A 14773-nucleotide genomic window follows, 5' to 3' on the forward strand; every position below is an offset into this window, starting at 1 on the left:
TGCCCCGTCCACTCGCACCTCTACAACAGCACCCGCAACCTCTCGACCGGGGCCTTCTTCATCAACTTCAGCATCACACACTTCGGCACCACTGAAAAGTACTACACAAATTCCAACAAAAAGTTCATCGTCATCGTCCACTTCCTCCAAAAGAACAAAGGATATCCAGTGCCACACTTGTTAAGGGATTTGGCCATGTCATGAAGGAGTGTCCTAATAAGCGTGTATTGATCATTCGTGAAGACGGCGAGTATGACTCTGCTAGTGATTTTGATGAAGACACATATGCCTTGCTTGCTGCACATGAAGATGATGACACAAGACCATAGCAAGAGGAAGAACATGTGACCGCCGACGACGCCGATAAGTACATGAGTCTTATATCACATCGTGTACTTAGTGCTCAGATTGTCAAAGCAAAGAAGGATCAACGTCACAACCTATTCCACATCAAAGGAGTCGTCAAGGAGCGTTCCGTTCGCATAATAATTGATGGAGGGATTTGTAACAATTTAGCAAGCATTGACATGGTGGAGAAGCTCTCCCTACCTTCCCGACAACATCCACAACCTTACTACATTCAATGGTTTAATGATGGTGGAAAAGTAAAGGTAACACGCATGGTGAGAGTTCCTTTTTCTTTAGGTTCATACCATGATACTATTGATTGTGATATTGTGCCTATGCAAGCTTGTTCTATGTTACTAGGAAGGCCATGGCAGTATGATAAACAATGTTTACATGATGGTAGAACTAATCAGTACACTCTCACACATAAAGGAAAGAAAATCATTCTACACCCTATGTCTCCTGAGCAAATATTAAAAGATGATCTTGCTAGGGCTAGTAGAAACACAAATGTTGAGCGTACTAAATCTGAAAATCAGAAAGTTTTTGATGAGTTAGAACAATTTAATAAGATGCACAAATCTGATCCTAGCACATCTAAAGAAATTAAATTGAAAGGTGCTTCTTTCTTAGCTACACGTGCTGAAAATTTTGAGTTAGATGCTCAAACTGATGAATGTTATGCTCTTATATGCAAAGAAGTTTTGTTTTCATTTGAGGATATGCCTCCTTCTTTGCCTCCTGTTGTCACTAACCTTTTGCAGGAGTATCATGATGTTTTCCCAAAGGAAGTACCACTGGGGCTGCCACCTATGAGAGGAATTGAACATCAAATTGACTTGATATCTGGCGCCTCATTACCCAACTGTGCGCCGTACCGGACTAATCCCGAGGAGACTAAGGAGATTCAACGACAAGTTCAAGAACTACTCGACAAAGGTTATATTCGTGAATCACTTAGTCCATGTGCTGTACCAATTTTACTTGTTCCTAAAAAAGACGGTACTTCGCGTATGTGTGTTGATTGTAGAGCCATCAATAATATTACAATTCAATATCGTCATCCTATTCCTAGATTAGATGACATGCTTTATGGACTCAGTGGCTCAGTTGTGTTTTCTAAAGTTGACTTGCGTAGTGGCTACCATCAAATTTGTATGAAACTAGGTGATGAATGGAAAACTGCTTTCAAAACTAAATTTGGTTTATATGAGTGATTAGTTATGCCTTTTGGATTGACTAATGCACCTGGTACTTTCATGAGACTAATGAATGAAGTTTTGCGACCTTTCATTGGACAATTTGTGGTAGTATACTTCGATGATATTCTGATTTATAGTAAGTCACTAGAGGAACACTTAGACCATTTGCGTGCTATTTTTTCTGCTCTGCGTGATGCACGTTTATTTGGTAATATCGAGAAGTGCACTTTTTGCACGGATCGTGTCGCTTTTCTTGGCTATGTTGTGACAGCGCAGGGAATTGAAGTTGATAAAGCCAAGGTTGAAGCGATCCAGAGTTGGTCGACCCCTAACTCGGTCACACAGGTACGTAGTTTTCTCGGACTTGCTGGATTCTACCGGCGGTTCGTGAAGGATTTTAGCACCATCGCAGCACCGCTCAATGAACTCACAAAGAAAAATGTGCCATTTGTTTGGAGCGACGCACAAGAGGAAGCCTTCACTATTCTTAAAGATAAGCTTACACACGCCCCTTTGCTGCAATTACCTGATTTCAATAAGATGTTTGAATTAGAATGTGATGCTAGCGGCATTGGTTTAGGTGGTTTTCTATTGCAAGAAGGCAAACCAGTAGCATACTTTAGTGAAAAACTCAGTGGGCCTAGTCTGAATTATTCAACATATGATAAAGAACTTTATGCACTAGTTCGGACTTTGGAGACATGGCAACATTATTTATGGCCTAAGGAGTTTGTTATACATTCTGATCATGAATCACTCAAGCATATTAGAAGTCAAAGCAAACTGAACCGTAGACATGCAAAATGGGTTGAATTTATTGAATCTTTTCCTTATGTTATTAAGCACAAGAAAGGGAAGGAGAATGTTATTGCCGATGCATTGTCTAGACGCTATACCATGTTATCACAACTTGACTTCAAAATTTTTGGACTTGAAACTATAAAAGAGCAATACGCTAATGATGTCGATTTTAAAGATATATTGCTCAATTGCAGAGAGGGTAGAACTTGGAACAAGTTCGTCGTTAATGACGGATTTGTTTTTCGTGCTAATAAGCTATGCATCCCAGATAGCTCTGTTCGTCTTCTATTGTTACAGGAGGCGCATGGCGGAGGACTTATGGGACATTTCGGTGTCAAGAAGACAGAAGACATCCTTACTGGTCATTTCTTCTGGCCAAAAATGAGAAGGGATGTGGAGAGATATGTTGCACGCTGCACGACATGCCACAAAGCTAAGTCACGATTGAACCCACATGGTTTATATATGCCTCTTCCTGTTCCTAGCACTCCTTGGGAAGATATATCTATGGACTTTGTATTAGGACTGCCTAGAACACGACGGGGGAGGGATAGTATATTTGTTGTTGTCGATCGATTCTCTAAGATGGCACATTTTATACCTTGTCATAAAAGTGACGATGCTACTGTTGGAAATATGCCCTAGAGGCAATAATAAAATGATTATTATATTTCCTTGTTCATGATAATTGTCTATTATTCATGCTATAATTGTATTGTCCGGAAATCGTAATACATGTGTGAATACATAGACCATAATGTGTCCCTAGTGAGTCTCTAGTTGACTAGCTCGTTGATCAACAGATAGTCATGGTTTCCTCGCTATGGACATGGGGATGTCATTGATAACGGGATCACATCATTAGGAGAATGATGTGATGGACAAGACCCAAACCTAAGCATAGCACAAAGATCGTGTAGTTCGTTTGCTGTAGCTTTTCTGGATGTCAAGTATCATTTCCTTAGACCATGAGATTGTGCAACTCCCGGATACCGTAGGAGTGCCTTGGGTGTGCCAAACGTCACAACATAACTGGGTGACTATAAAGGTACATTACAGGTATCTCCGAAAGTGTCTGTTGGGTTGGCACGAATCGAGACTGGGATTTGTCACTCCGTATGACGGAGAGGTATCTCTGGGCCCACTCGGTAATGCATCATCATAATGAGCTCAATGTGATCAAGTGGTTGATCATGGGATCATGCATTACGGTACGAGTAAAGTGACTTGCCGGTAACGAGACTGAACAAGGTATTGGGATACCAACGATCGAGTCTCGGGCAAGTAACGTACCGATTGACAAAGGGAATTGAGTACGGGATTGATTAGGTCCTCGACATCGTGGTTCATCCGATGAGATCATCGAGGAGCATGTGGGAGCCAACATGGGTATCCAGATCCCGCTGTTGGTTATTGACCAGAGAGTCGTCTCGGTCATGTCTGCTTGTCTCCCGAACCCGTAGGGTCTACACACTTAAGGTTCGGTGACGCTAGGGTTGTATAGATATGAGTATGCAGTAATCCGAAAGTTGTTCGGAGTCCCGGATGAGATCCTGGACGTCACGAGGAGTTCCGGAATAATCCGTAGGTAAAGAATTATATATGGGAAGTTGTCATACGGTCACCGGAAAGGTTCGGGGGCATATCGGTATTGTACCGGGGCCACCGGAGGGGTTCCGGGGGTCCACCGGGAGGGGCCACCTTTCCCGGAGGGCCTTATGGGCTGTATGAGGAAGGGATCCAGCCCAAAGTGGGCTGGGGCGCCACTCCCCCTAGGGCCCATGCGCCTAGGGTTGGGGGAAACCCTAAGGGGGGGCGCCCCCTTGCTTGGGGGGCAAGCCCCCCTCCCCTTGGCCGTCGCCCCCCTCTAGATCTCATCTAGAGGGGGCCGGCCCCCTTTCCCCTTCCCCTATAAATAGAGTGGTGAGGGGAGGGCTGCAGAGCACATCCAAGGCGCAGCCCCTCCCCTCCCCAACACATCTCCTCCTCCGTCACGAGCTTGGCGAAGCCCTGCCGGAGTACTGCTGCTCCACCACCACCACGCCGTCGTGCTGCTGCTGGAGCCATCTTACTCAACCTCTCCTTCCCCCTTGCTGGATCAAGAAGGAGGAGACGTCACGCTGACCGTACGTGTGTTGAACACGGAGGTGCCGTCCATTCGGTGCTAGGATCTCCGGTGATTTGGATCACGTCGAGTACGACTTCCTCATCCCCGTTTTTTGAACGCTTCCGCGCGTGATCTACAAAGGTATGTAGATGCAATCCGATCACTCGTTGCTAGATGAACTCATAGATGGATCTTGGTGAAACCGTAGGAAATTTTTTGATTTCTGCAACGTTCCCCAACAGTGGCATCATGAGCTAGGTCTATGCGTAGTTCTCCTTGCACGAGTAGAACACAATTTGTTGTGGGCGTAGATGTTGTCAACTTTCTTGCCGCTACTAGTCTTATCTTGCTTCAGCGGTATTGTGGGATGAAGCGGCCCGGACCGACCTTACACGTACGCTTACGTGAGACCGGTTCCACCGACTGACATGCACTAGTTGCATAAGGTGGCTAGCGGGTGTCTGTCTCTCCCACTTTAGTTGGAGCGGATTCGATGAAAAGGGTCCTTATGAAGGGTAAATAGAAGTTGACAAATCACGTTGTGGCTATTACGTAGGTAAGAAAACGTTCTTGCTAGAACCTTTTTGCAGCCACGTAAAACTTGCAACAACAATTAGAGGACGTCTAACTTGTTTTTGCAGCAAGTGATTTGTGATGTGATATGGCCAAAGTTGTGATGAATGATGAATGATATATATGTAATGTATGAGATCATGTTCTTGTAATAGGAATCACAACTTGCATGTCGATGAGTATGACAACTGGCAGGAGCCATAGGAGTTGTCTTTATTTTTTGTATGACCTGCGTGTCATTGAGAAACGCCATGTAAATTACTTTACTTTATTGCTAAACGCGTTAGCCATAGTAGTAGAAGTAATAGTTGGCGAGCAACTTCATGGAGACACGATGATGGAGATCATGGTGTCATGCCGATGACAAGATGATCATGGAGCCCCAAGATGGAGATCAAAGGAGCTATGTGATATTGGCCATATCATGTCACTATTATTATTTGATTGCATGTGATGTTTATCATGTTTTTGCATCTTATTTACTTAGAACGACGATAGTAAATAAGATGATCCCTCATAATAATTTCAAGAAAGTGTTCCCCCTAACTATGCGCCGTTGCGACAGTTCGTTGTTTCAAAGCACCACGTGATGATCGGGTGTGATAGATTCCAACGTTCACATACAACGGGTGTAAGACAGATTTACACACGCAATACACTTAGGTTGACTTGACGAGCCTAGCATGTACAGACATGGCCTCGAAACACAAAAGACCGAAAGGTCGAGCATGAGTCGTATAGAAGATACGATCAACATGAAGATGTTCACCGATGTTGACTAGTCCGTCTCATGTGATGAACGGACATGGCCCAGTTAACTCGGATCATGTTATACTTAGATGACTGGAGGGATGTCTATCTAAGTGGGAGTTCATTATATAATTTGATTAGATGAACTTAATTATCATGAACTTAGTCTAAAATCTTTACAATATGTCTTGTAGATCAAATGGCCAACGTTGTCCTCAACTTCAACGCGTTCCTAGAGAAAACCAAGCTGAAAGACGATGGCAACAACTATACGGACTGGGTCCGGAACCTGAGGATCATCCTCATAGCTGCCAAGAAAGATTATGTCCTAGAAGCACCGCTAGGTGACGCACCCGTCCCACAGAACCAAGACGTTATGAACGCTTGGCAGACACGTGCTGATGATTACTCCCTCGTTCAGTGCGGCATGCTTTACAGCTTAGAACCGGGGCTCCAAAAGCGTTTTGAGCGACACGGAGCATATGAGATGTTGGAAGAGCTGAAAATGGTTTTCCAAGCTCATGCCCGGGTCGAGAGAAATGAAGTCTCCGACAAGTTCTTCAGCTGTAAGATGGAGGAAAATAGTTCTGTCAGTGAGCACATACTCACTATGTCTGGGTTACATAACCGCTTGACTCAGCTGGGAGTTAATCTCCCGGATGACGCGGTCATTGACAGAATCCTCCAGTCGCTTCCACCAAGCTACAAGAGCTTTGTGATGAACTTCAATATGTAGGGGATGGAAAAGACCATTCCTGAAGTATTTGCAATGCTGAAATCAGCAGAGGTAGAAGTCAAAAAGGACCATCAAGTGTTGATGGTGAATAAAACCACTAAGTTCAAGAAAGGCAAGGGTAAGAAGAACTTCAAGAAGGACGGCAAGGGAGTTGCCGCGTCCGGTAAGCAAGCTGCCGGGAAGAAGCCAAAGAATGGACCCAAGCCCGAGACTGAGTGTTTTTATTGCAAGGGAAGTGGTCACTGGAAGCGGAACTGCCCCAAATACTTAGCGGACAAGAAGGCCGGCAAAACGAAAGGTATATGTGATATACATGTAATTGATGTGTACCTTACCAATACTCGTAGTAGCTCCTGGGTATTTGATACCGGTGCAGTTATTCACATTTGTAACTCAAAGCAGGAGCTGCGGAATAAGCGGAGATTGGCGAAGGACGAGGTGACAATGCGCGTCGGGAATGGTTCCAAGGTCGATGTGATCGCCGTCGGCACGCTACCTCTACATTTACCTACGGGATTAGTTTTGAACCTCAATAATTGTTATTTAGTGCCAAGTTTGAGCATGAACATTGTATCAGGATCTCGTTTAATACGAGATGGCTACTCATTTAAATCCGAGAATAATGGTTGTTCTATTTATATGAGAGATATGTTTTATGGTCATGCTCCTATGGTGAATGGTTTATTCTTAATGAATCTCAAGCGTAATGCTACACATATTCATAGTATGAATGCCAAAAGATGTAAGGTTGATAATGATAGTCCCACATACTTGTGGCACTACCGCCTTGGTCACATAGGTGTCAAACGCATGAAGAAGCTCCATACAGATGGACTTTTAGAGTCTCTTGATTACGAATCATTTGAGACGTGCGAACCATGCCTCATGGGTAAGATGACCAAGACTCCGTTCTCAGGAACAATGGAGCGAGCAACCAACCTACTGGAAATCATACATACTGATGTGTGCGGTCTAATGAGTGTTGAGGCTCGTGGTGGCTATCGTTATGTTCTCACCCTCACTGATGACTTGAGTAGATATGGGTATATCTACTTAATGAAACACAAGTCTGAAACCTTTGAAAAGTTCAAGGAATTTCAGAGTGAGGTTGAGAATCAACGTGATAGAAAAATCAAGTTTTTGCGATCAGATCGTGGAGGAGAATACTTGAGTCACGAATTTGGTACACACTTAAGAAAATGTGAAATAGTTTCACAACTCACGCCGCCTGGAACACCTCAGCGTAATGGTGTGTCCGAACGTCGTAATCGCACTCTATTAGATATGGTGCGATCTATGATGTCTCTTACCGATTTACCACTGTCATTTTGGGGCTATGCTTTAGAGACTGCCGCATTCACTTTAAATAGGGCTCCGTCGAAATCCGTTGAGACGACACCGTATGAATTATGGTTTGGGAAGAAGCCTAAGCTGTCGTTTCTAAAAGTTTGGGGATGCGATGCTTATGTCAAGAAACTTCAACCTGAAAAGCTCGAACCCAAGTCGGAAAAATGCGTCTTCATAGGATACCCTAAAGAAACTATTGGGTATACCTTCTACCTCAGATCCGAAGGCAAGATCTTTGTTGCCAAGAATGGATCCTTTCTAGAGAAGGAGTTTCTCTCGAAAGAAGTAAGTGGGAGGAAAATAGAACTTGATGAAGTATTGCCTCTTGAACCGGAAAGTGGCGCAACTCAGGAAAATGTTCCCGTGGTGCCTGCACCAATTAGAGAGGAAGTTAATGATGATGATCAAGATACTTCTGATCAAGCTCCTACTGAACTTCGAAGGTCCACAAGGACACGTTCCGAACCAGAGTGGTACGGCAACCCTGTCTTGGAAATCATGTTGTTAGACAACGGTGAACCTTCGAACTATGAAGAAGCGATGGCGGGCCCGGATTCCGACAAATGGCTGGAAGCCATGAAATCTGAGATAGGATCCATGTATGAAAACGAAGTATGGACTTTGACTGACTTGCCTGTTGATCGGCGATCCATAGAAAATAAATGGATCTTTAAGAAGAAGACAGACGCGGATGGTAATGTGACCATCTATAAAGCACGGCTTGTCGCCAAGGGTTATCGACAAGTTCAAGGGGTTGACTACGATGAGACTTTCTCACCCGTAGCAAAGCTGAAGTCCGTCCGAATCATGTTAGCAATTGCCGCATTATATGATTATGAAATATGGCAAATGGACGTCAAAACGGCATTCCTTAATGGTTTCCTTAAGGAAGAATTGTATATGATGCAACCGGAAGGTTTTGTCGATCCTAAGAATGCTGACAAGGTGTGCAAGCTCCAACGCTCGATTTATGGGCTGGTGCAAGCGTCTCGGAGTTGGAACATTCGCTTTGATGATATGATCAAAGCGTTTGGATTTATGCAGACTTATGGAGAAGCCTACATTTACAAGAAAGTGAGTGGGAGCTCTGTAGCATTTCTCATATTGTATGTGGATGACATACTGTTGATGGGAAATGATATAGAATTCTTGGAAAGCATAAAGGCCTATTTGAACAAGTGTTTTTCAATGAAGGACCTTGGAGAAGCTGCTTATATATTAGGCATCAAGATCTATAGAGATAGATCGAGACGCCTCATTGGTCTTTCACAGAGTACGTACCTTGACAAGATATTGAAGAAGTTCAAAATGGATCAGTCAAAGAAGGGGTTCTTGCCTGTATTGCAAGGTACGAGATTGAGCTTGGCTCAATGCCCTACCACGACAGAAGATAGAGAAAAGATGAGTGTCGTCCCCTATGCCTCGGCCATAGGGTCTATCATGTATGCTATGCTGTGTACTAGACCTGATGTAAACCTTGCCGTGAGTTTGGTAGGAAGGTACCAAAGTAATCCCGGCATGGAACACTGGACAGCGGTCAAAAATATCCTGAAGTACCTGAAAAGGACTAAGGAAATGTTTCTCGTTTATGGAGGTGACGAAGAGCTTGTCGTAAAGGGTTACGTCGATGCTAGCTTCGACACAGATCTGGATGACTCTAAGTCACAAACCGGATACGTGTATATTTTGAATGGTGGGGCAGTAAGCTGGTGCAGTTGCAAGCAAAGCGTTGTGGCGGGATCTACATGTGAAGCAGAGTACATGGCAGCCTCGGAGGCAGCACACGAAGCAGTCTGGGTGAAGGAGTTCATTACCGACCTAGGAGTCATACCCAATGCGTCGGGACCGATGACTCTCTTCTGTGACAACACTGGAGCTATTGCCCTTGCCAAGGAGCCCAGGTTTCACAGGAAGACCAGGCATATCAAGCGTCGCTTCAACTCCATTCGTGAAAGTGTTCAAAATGGAGACATAGAGATTTGTAAAGTACATACGGACCTGAATGTAGCAGATCCGTTGACTAAACCTCTCCCTAGAGCAAAACATGATCAACACCAGAATTCCATGGGTGTTCGATTCATCACAATGTAACTAGATGACTGACTCTAGTGAAAGTGAGAGACTGTTGGAAATATGCCCTAGAGGCAATAATAAAATGATTATTATATTTCCTTGTTCATGATAATTGTAATTGTCTATTATTCATGCTATAATTGTGTTAATCCGGAAATCAAATACATGTGTGAATACATAGACCACAACATGTTCCCTAGTGAGCCTCTAGTTGACTAGCTCGTTGATCAACAGATAGTCATGGTTTCCTGGCTATGGACATTGGATGTCATTGATAACGGGATCACATCATTAGGAGAATGATGTGATGGACAAGACCCAATCCTAAGCATAGCACAAAGATCGTGTAGTTCGTTTGCTGTAGCTTTTCTGAATGTCAAGTATCATTTCCTTAGACCATGAGATTGTGCAACTCCCGGATACCGTAGGAGTGCCTTGGGTGTGCCAAATGTCACAACGTAACTGGGTGACTATAAAGGTACATTACAGGTATCTCCGAAAGTGTCTGTTGGGTTGGCACGAATCGAGACTGGGATTTGTCACTCCGTATGACGGAGAGGTATCTCTGGGCCCACTCGGTAATGCATCATCATAATGAGCTCAATGTGACCAAGTGGTTGATCACTGGATCATGCATTACGGTACGAGTAAAGTGACTTGCCGGTAACGAGATTGAACAAGGTATTGGGATACCGATCGAGTCTCGGGCAAGTAACGTACCGATTGACAAAGGGAATTGTATACGGGATTGATTATCCTCGACATCGTGGTTCATCCGATGAGATCATCGAGGAGCATGTGGGAGCCAACATGGGTATCCAGATCCCGCTGTTGGTTATTGACCAGAGAGTCGTCTCGGTCATGTCTGCTTGTCTCCCGAACCCGTAGGGTCTACACACTTAAGGTTCGGTGACGCTAGGGTTGTATAGATATGAGTATGCAGTAATCCGAAAGTTGTTCGGAGTCCCGGATGAGATCCTGGACGTCACGAGGAGTTCCGGAATATCCGGAGGTAAAGAATTATATATGGGAAGTTGTCATACGGTCACCGGAAAGGTTCGGGGGCATATCGGTATTGTACCGGGGCCACCGGACCGGAGGGGTTCCGGGGGTCCACCGGGAGGGGTCACCTCTCCCGGAGGGCCTTATGGGCTGTATGAGAAAGGGATCCAGCCCAAAGTGGGCTGGGGCACCACTCCCCCTAGGGCCCATGCGCCTAGGGTTGGGGGAACCCTAAGGGGGGCGCCCCCTTGCTTGGGGGGCAAGCCCCCCTCCCCTTGGCCGCCGCCCCCCCCTCTAGATCTCATCTAGAGGGGGCCGGCCCCCTTCCCCTTCCCCTATAAATAGAGGGGTGAGGGGAGGGCTGCAGAGCACATCCAAGGCGCAGCCCCTCCCCTCCCCAACACATCTCCTCCTCCGTCACGAGCTTGGCGAAGCCCTGCCGGAGTACTGCTGCTCCACCACCACCACGCCGTCGTGCTGCTGCTGGAGCCATCTTCCTCAACCTCTCCTTCCCCCTTACTAGATCAAGAAGGAGGAGACATCACACTGACCGTACGTGTGTTGAACGCGAAGGTGCCGTCCGTTCGGCGCTAGGATCTCCGGTGATTTGGATCACGTCGAGTACGACTTCCTCATCCCCGTTCTTTGAACGCTTCCACGCGTGATCTACAAAGGTATGTAGATGCAATCCGATCACTCGTTGCTAGATGAACTCATAGATGGATCTTGGTAAAACGTCGGAAATTTTTTGTTTTCTGCAACGTTCCCCAACAGCTACTCACATTGCTGATTTGTTCTTTAAAGAAGTAGTTCGTTTACATGGGGTGCCAAATACAATTGTTTCAGACCGTGACACAAAATTTCTTAGCCACTTTTGGAGGGTGTTGTGGACACAATTGGGGACTAAGCTTTTATTTAGTACTACATGTCATCCTCAAACAGATGGGCAAACTGAAGTGGTTAATCGAACATTGTCTACTATGCTTAGGGCTGTTTTGAAAAAGAACTTAAAAATGTGGGAAGAATGTTTACCTCATGTAGAGTTTGCTTATAATCGTTCAGTTCATTCTACCACAAAGTTATGCCCTTTTGAGATTGTTTATGGATTTAAACCTCGTGCGCCTATTGATTTATTACCTATTCCATCTTCGGAGAAGGTAAACCTTGATGCTAAAGAACGTGCTGAGATAGTATTGAAAATGCATGAGATGACTAAGAAAAATATTGAACGCATGAATGCCAATATAAACTTGCTGGTTGTTAGGGTAGGAAAAGTATTGTGTTTGAACCAGGTGATTTAGTATGGTTACATTTGCGAAAAGACCGCTTCCCTGATTTAAGAAAGTCAAAGTTAATGCCTCGTGCAGATGGACCTTTTAAAGTGCTTGAAAAAATTAACGAGAATGCATATAAGCTTGATTTGCCTGCAGAATTTCGGGTTAGTCCCACCTTTAACGTTGCAGATTTAAAGCCTTATTTGGGTGAGGACGATGAGATACCGTCGAGGACGACTTCGATTCAAGAAGGGGGGGATGATGAGGACATCTCTTCTGCCGTTAAACCCGCCGCGACTCCTTCATCAATTCCGTCGGGACCTATGACTAGAGCCCGTATGAGACAGATAAATGGCCAGGTACTATCGCTCATTTATACATATGATTTAGCTGACGAGAATATGATATTACGCTCATGTTCCGATTTACTTGTACCCAGAAACGAAGGTGTTGAAGATTTTACGAGAGAAAGTAATATAAAGCCAGGAGATGGAAAATGTTGCACGTTGACTACACCAGCAGGAGCACTATTGCATGCAAGAACCAATCGAACCATCTATGCTCCATGCTACGTACATGCAAAAGGAGAGAAGGAGGAAGCCACGTACACACAAGCCCACCTCATCAAATAAGGAAGGAAACCATACAATATTCTATCTACATGTGGGCCGGCCTGATGATGATTATTTTTTCCTTCAAATCGTAGCGGTGTTGGACACGTCAACGCGCAGCTCCTAGGCGGCGGCCGTACGGACTTAATAAATAGTTAGCGTTCATCTAGGTTTAGACTCGGGTTTTATTGTATTGTCTAGCTTTCGCTACAATTCACATCTACGAGACGTGTAGGACTACCGCCTTGTCAGATCCACAATGGAACCCCAAATTTTGATCTAGTTCATGTGCTTAATTTTTCATCCGCAATTTCAGTTGCAATTCACCTCTGTTCTTGCATGTTCTTCGGTTGCTTGCAGGAACTCGAACCTTGTTGTTCAGGTTGATCGTGCCTACGGCAAGGTCAATAACCATTGGAGATTGGTTTAGCGATTGTCGAGGCATATCGTCGGGTACGGTATAGCCGGATCGTCAAGGTCAAAATCCACCAAATCGATAGTTATTCCCACTCTCATCGAAAGATCGGGCCGCCGTCACATCAGAGTTGGAAGGGAATTGTTTTAGTGAGTCAATCTTAACCCTTCATCATAACTTACGTTAAATTCCCTTGTCAATTCTCACAAACCAAATGCGGGAATATATTTTCTCCTCAAACTCTCACACATAATTTTCATTATGTGCCAAACAAGGGATTGGGAATAAAATGACTCATCCCAGGACGTTGAGTTTCTACACCCAGGAGCAAATGCTCCTGGTGTGAACAGTAACATCAAATAAATTTAAATATAATTCAAAAAATTCTGAATTTTTTTTTGTGACATACTTTCATAAATGTTTGTTGTGCACGCAAAATTTCGTCGCAAAATCACATTGGTGGAAGGTATGGTAAAAAAAACAAAATCGATGCTCTGAAAATATTACTTACAAAAGCATTTTGGAGCTCTGATTTTGTTTTTTCGGCATGCCTTCCACAAATGTGATTTCGTAATGAAATTTTTGCATGCGCAACAAACATTTGTGAAAGTATGTCATAAAAAAATTTCAGAATTTTTTGAATATTTTTTCTATTTTTTTATGTTACTGTTCACACCAGTGTAGAAATGTACTTTCGCTCATCCCAAGTCTAATCTCAAAACTCCCTACATTAAACTCCCATTCCCCTTTTCAAATAAAGTTATAATAAGGGCGTGAGACATAGACAGATTCGCTCAAATCTACATGCAAGACAAATCCTCTGTAATCACTCAACTCACGCATGAGAGAAAACATTCAAACAAAGGTAGGGTGTAGTGGCAGAGCGATGTGTGCTTATGGCCCCCCCCCCCCTCAAGTCCACATGTTTTACCATTTGTCCCCCCCCCCTCCCCGAACTTCCTCTTGTTTCCTTTTCCGTGACGGTCACCATCTTGATCTCGAGATTATGAATTCCACATCGGTCCGAGTCCCCATCTCCGGGAAGTTCAAAACCCGCTTTGGCCGGCCTAGTCACCAACACGCCTTCTTGAAAGTGCGGGTGGCGACGTCCGGCTCGTCATACGTGCCGAGCTAGTACTATCGCTGTCGTGCATGAACCCGACCGAGAAACAGCTGGAGTCATGCAGACGAACGTCGTGGAAGCCGGTGGAGTTCCTCGGTCGGCGACGCGATGACATACATTGGCCGCGGAAACAGCGGCACTGGCGGGCGGAGAGAGAGGGGGGGGGTGGATCGACGACGACGACGACGTTTGACAGTGGCTAAATTTGGTGGCATCGGGGCATGGGCTGCCGGATTCGGCGGCGTGAAGAGAGGCTGAGAGAGGCGGCGGGGCGGGAGGGGGGGGGGTGGATCAAGACGCGTGGGTGAGTGGTGTCTAGGGTTTCACGCGCGCATGAGGGTATTCTCTGGAGGTTTCACTGCGCGCGGCACACAAGTCGCACCCGTTTTTGCGTTTGGGCAGCCGGCTTCA

The sequence above is a fragment of the Triticum urartu genome, chromosome 5 (genome assembly GCF_003073215.2).
Source record: "Triticum urartu cultivar G1812 chromosome 5, Tu2.1, whole genome shotgun sequence".
In the NCBI taxonomy this organism is placed as follows: domain Eukaryota; kingdom Viridiplantae; phylum Streptophyta; class Magnoliopsida; order Poales; family Poaceae; genus Triticum; species Triticum urartu.